This window comes from Lathyrus oleraceus, chromosome 1 (genome assembly GCF_024323335.1).
Source record: "Lathyrus oleraceus cultivar Zhongwan6 chromosome 1, CAAS_Psat_ZW6_1.0, whole genome shotgun sequence".
Classification (NCBI taxonomy): Eukaryota; Viridiplantae; Streptophyta; class Magnoliopsida; order Fabales; family Fabaceae; genus Lathyrus; species Lathyrus oleraceus.
Genome location: NC_066579.1, coordinates 298615451 through 298621247, shown reverse-complemented (window position 1 = coordinate 298621247; position 5797 = coordinate 298615451).

The following is a 5797-nucleotide window of genomic DNA, read 5'->3' as shown; positions in this document are numbered from 1 at the left end:
CTAGCAAGGTCGGCACTGGATTTCCCAACACGAAGAGGCGTATTGCGTCCATGTCCACAAATTTGGCAACATTAGGGAACAGGACAATCCCATACACACAAAGAGCCAACACAACATTGAAACCCCTCTGGTCACCATCTTCAAGTTTCTTCTTTGCTTCTCCCAGTAAGAAACTCAAATGAAAACCACTGACTCCTCCCTTCTGACACATGTTAACCTTCAAGACTGATTTCCCCAAATATGTGGCCGAAGCAACCATGCTGAGATCGGGCAGAAACTCAGAACTATAGAACAACAACTGTGACTTGATAGGAACTCTGAGAAAACTGGCAATCTCCTCCAAAGTAGGGACCAAAATATAATCCGGGAATGTGAAACATCTCAAAGGAGGGTCATAGAAATGCATCAGTGTAAAGAGAGCATCATGTTGATCTTTGGAGAGAACCGTGACGAAGCTTAGAAACGAACCGTAATCCTCCCGGAATCCTTCTAGAGAATCATGATCCATTAACTTCATCAGTTGTTGAATAGGCTCCAAACAAACCACTGGAAACTTGTAGGCGACATGTCTCTTTCTGCCAATATCCATCTCAGGAGAACCAGAAAAACCCGACCAGAATCAAGAAGAAGATGTAAACCCCCTAGAAATGGATAAACATGTGTTAAATGATATGAATGCGGAATGATGTGATGCAATGCAGTGACATGGAAATCAGGACTGTTGTATCCGCTTGAGCAACTATCGGGTTGCACTGTCTGAAGAGAAAACCCACTGAAGAATAAGATCAAAACTCTGCTCCAGAAAACCGGGTTGGTTGGAGGTTAAGGTTTTCCTGAATTTAGCCCGCTCCTCACTGGTAGGTTCTAAGAATAGAAGTTTGTCAGCTTCAGCCCTTCAGTCGAGAATAATAAGTTTACCACTGAAGGTTTGTCATTATTACGGGATAAAAGACCTCCACTGACTCCCCTCAACAGGACATCCTAAAGCAAGTTCCCAGTCTCGGGGTCCTCGGATTGAGCAGCGAGAATGCGCCCACCAGAGCTAACATAAATGCGTCTCGGAGGAGAGGCCTCGACTGAGTTCTCGGGAAATGGTCACCATAGTCGACGATTTCTAAAGGAATATCTTCGTTATGGAACACCCATAGGACAAAATATATCTAACATAAACCTCGTCTGGAATGTGGGTCTCATGAACGACTTAACGTAGCAACACGCCACGCAAGCCTCATGACTATCCACTCTAACACCTATGTGTACACTCGAGCCTGGGTAGTAGGCTTATCTCTCATAGAACAGTCCCAACCCAACAAACAAACAACCCACAGAACCCACAGATACAACAAACATATGTACATGAATGCAATAAGGTAAAGTAGGTAAATGCTGAAAATAAATAACTGTACAAAAGAATAAACACCCAACAAACAAGAAACCTACAAAAGCTAGGAGGGACTCGCTTAGGGAAACCTTATCCCCAGCAGAGTCGCCAGCTGTCGCAACCTGAAAAATACAAGGGTGCGAAAAAAAACAACCGGCGAAAGAAAAAGATGACAGAAGAGTCGCCACCGTGCGTTATTTATCCCAAAGGAGGGAAAGGAAACGCTCGAAGTAAACCTGAAGAGAGGAAAGGAAAAGACAAGGTCTCGCAACCAAATCTTGGGTTCGGGAGTCGATTATGCGAAGGGAAGGTATTAGCACCCCTACACATCCGTAGTACTCTACGGGATCCACTCTTGTTGTTCTTGTCTAAAGGGTGTGTGTTTATCTAATGTACTATTTACTAAAAGAGAGGGTCAGAGAAAATGACTCGCACGGATGTCGCATCCATTGCATACGTATCTCATCTGAATATGAGAATCAAAGTCTTCGTAGCTCGGGTACCTATGGGTTAAAGAGGAGTGTGCTCGCTAAGACGTCGCGTCTTATGCCTACGTATCTCATCGGGAATGAGAATCAGAGCAAAACGTAGTTCAGCTAACTACGGGAACAAAGGTCTCGATTGCAACTAGGGCAAGAGAAAGGGAAGGTCTCGATCGCAACGAGGGCGAGAGAAAGGATTGCAACGAGGGCGAAAGCAAACAAGGATTAGTTGTTAGTTGTTAGTCAAACTCGGCAAGACATCGCATCTTGTGCCTACGTATCTCATCTGAACATGAGAATCAGAGTTGCCGTAGTTCGGCTACATAGGGATTGCCATCTGAATATGGACTTACAAAAGGAGGACACCAGTTGTGTCAAAGGAGAGTGGGCAATGTATTCACGTCCTAGCAGTAGGTGTCGCAGCTCGCTGAATCGAGTCTTAGGCAATTACCTCTTTGCAATAGAACGGACTACTTGCCACAAGATCGGAGACGCTCGGAAAGGTCTAGAAGTGGGGGAAGCTCTGCCCTAGAGTTGTCATGCAATATGTACTTAAGTGTTTAGGACTTACAAATGGGAATATCTACCTAATGTTAGCATGCAAAGAATATGGGAATTCTACCTATGTTATCATACAAAAGAACAAGGGAATCCTACCTATGTTATCATACAAAAGGATATGGGAATCCTACCTATGTTATCATACAAAAGAATAAGGGAATCCTACCTATGTTATCATACAAAAGGATATGGGAATCCTACCTATGTTATCATACAAAAGAATATGGGAATCCTACCTATGTTATCATACAAAAGGGTTCTATCTAATGGGTGCTACCTAATCGAAACAAGAATTGACGAGTGGAGCAAGGAGAAGTGCTAGGGACAAGGGTAGATGGCGATGCACGAAGCAATCGACTTACAAGGTTGATGGCGATGCATAAAGCAATCGACTTACAAGGTTGATGGCGATGCATAAAGCAATCGACTTACAAAAGGGTGGATGAATACGTGTTGGTTATGTTAGGTTTTGAAAAATGATTACTCGACGTTGGATCGAGGTTTTGATCTTGCTTTGAAATGGTTATCGAATGTTCATTTTAATTCTTGTATTAACAGATGAATAAAGAATGAAAGAATAAATGTTATACATTTCATGGGAGAGGGATACATTTGTTATGAATGGGGGTTGACATGGCAATCAAGCAATATAAGTATATGCCTCATACACCATACAAGTAGGCCACAGTTAATCAAACAGGTAAGATATAAACAAGTATATAATCAAATCAAATAATCAAAGAATGAAATGAATTAGCATTAAATAATGTATGAGAAGTATAAACATATTAGACAATCAAACAATAAAGACATGGATGAAAGAAAACAAGTATAAAAATATAAGATGAATAAGACAAGTGAAATTATGCACACAAAGAATCAATGAATAATTTAATCGGGAAATGATGCAAGGATCAAATAAAATCAAGATGAAATGCCTCTAATATGTGGCACATGAGATGAACAAGGGAGGATCAAAAGATCTCTTCAATTGCCCTAAGCAATCCCTATGTCAAACATCAATCATACAAAAGTCAACCGAAAAGTCAAGTCAACTTAAAAAATGTCAAATAAATAGTAAATTAATCACAAAAATTATGAAAAATTAAATTAAGTTAGGTGGGGTCAGGACATCATCATCCCCCAAAAAGATTTCAAAAATAATGAAAATTGGTTATTGAATGAATTGAATCAAAACAAAGGTCAAACCAAAAGTCAAACAATAAGACTAGGTTAGAAATAAATCAAAAATAAATTGAAAATGGGAAATAAAAATTCAATAAAAGGTCAAGTTGACTATGAGACAATGGTCAACCATCATCCCAAAAATCAGAAGTTAAAAATGATTCTAAGTCATGAGAATAAAATTAATGAAAAAAGTGTGTTAAAATGGCCTATTTGACATAAATAATTAAAATAAAATACTTGCATTAAATAAAAACGAAAATTAAAATAAAAATAAATTAAATAACACATTAAGGAAGCTAAAAAGTATTTTTTTTGTATTTTTATGAATAATTGGAATATTTTCATTAATTAAACCAAAACAGCATAAAAAATGGATTACAAAATGAGAAAGAAAAATGAAAAGGAAAATGTGCATGGGCCTGGATGGGAGGGGCGATTAGCAGATGTTGAGTAAGCCCACGGTCCAGCTGAGTTTATTTACATGTGACAACATAATAAAATGTGACATTTAAGCAAAATCGTGCAACATGTGCCAACCGGTCCACTTCTTATTAATGCACAAACAGACAAAAGAAACGAAAGGATGGTCATGATGAAGTCTGGACACGCGATCTAGCGGTCCAGATCGCGCCACCGGAATGCTCTCATGCAGAGCCAAAGAAAACCCTTAAAATTCATGCACACAGAGCGAACAACACAGTAAAACGCGGGCATGGTTCTTCCACTTCCCAAACACATTTCTCACTCTATAGTAAACCAAATGCCATGCCGTAAAAAGCAAAGTTCGAGTTTGAAGCAAGATGAACATCATTGTATTTTGTTTTAGTAAAAATGGTGACTCTAACATAAAGAAATATGAACAGCAAGGTGTACACATGAGCATGGATACCAACAGAAATTTTAATAACATAACTTCAAGTTCACCAAACAATGCTTCATGTGGATGATTTCATGGACAAATATGGCACAATAATAGCATGGTGATAAACGTGGTATGATGGCAAATAAGCACTGGTAATGGCATGAAGAAAAAAGTAGCAAACATCATATAATGGTGATCTTAAGAAACTTCATTATGTCTATGGAAGAAGAAGCAAGAAGCTTACCTAGTGGAGAAGATGGAAAAGGAATGATACTGTTGCTTGTGCTTTGCAAACTTGCAGAATGGAAATGGAAGGAAATGGACTTCTCACTCCTTGCTTTGCTTACTCTTGCTCAATTTCGAAAATGACAGCCACCCTCTTCAGATTAGGGTTTCAAGGTTTATATATGTTGGTTTCAAAAATCCTTAATGGGCTTTAGTTCACTTGGATTTGATTGTGTGCACTTGAAACAAAGTTGGCAATGTGGGGTGGTATTAGGAAATGACTTATTTGGCAAAACTTAAGTGAGTTGTCAACCAAAGTACATGGCCAAATGAGGAAATGCAAGGGCTGGTCGAATTTATGGTCTGGCAACCAAAAACAGCTTTTTACACAGTGGAAAATACTCAGAAAACTGAGTTTTCGCACGAGCGATCGATCATAGGTCAGCTCAAATATGCTATGCGTCGACCATATGTCGGCTCCAGTATGTTATGCGTCGACCATAGGTCGGCTCAAGCATGCTATGCGCTGACCCGTGGTCCATGCACTGACCCTTATGGTCGACTCAAAGCCTGCAATTTTTTTATTTTTTTTTAAAAGAAAAGGAGGGCAAATTTTGAGATGTTACACGATGCACCGCACATGCACCCTACCTAGCATGGAGCATTCTTCTCCGGTTTCTCACTGCAAGCATGCTGGCAGCGAGACTCCACTGGAATTTGGATATTTTAGACTTTCTTGTAGCGTGCTGCAACAACCTTGTGGCGAGCTGCTCGTGGTCTTTTTTATTTTGCTCGCTGTATGCGTGCTGGCAGTGACACTCCACTAGAATTTGGATGTTTTAGACTTTCTTGTGGTGTGCTACAGCGAGCTTGTAGCGAGCTACTCATGGTTTCTTTCTTTTTCTTGTCGCGTCATGCTGTAGTGCCCTTGAAGCGATCCAATTTTCTTGTTTTGATGTTTAGGCTTGTGTTGAGTGATTTTTCCCGCATCATTTGAAATAATCATAAAAAATTAACCATTCTATTAACTTGCTTCAGTTTCTAATCAAAACATTGGAAAATGACATGATTTCGTATTTTATGGATCCTATAAGTGTC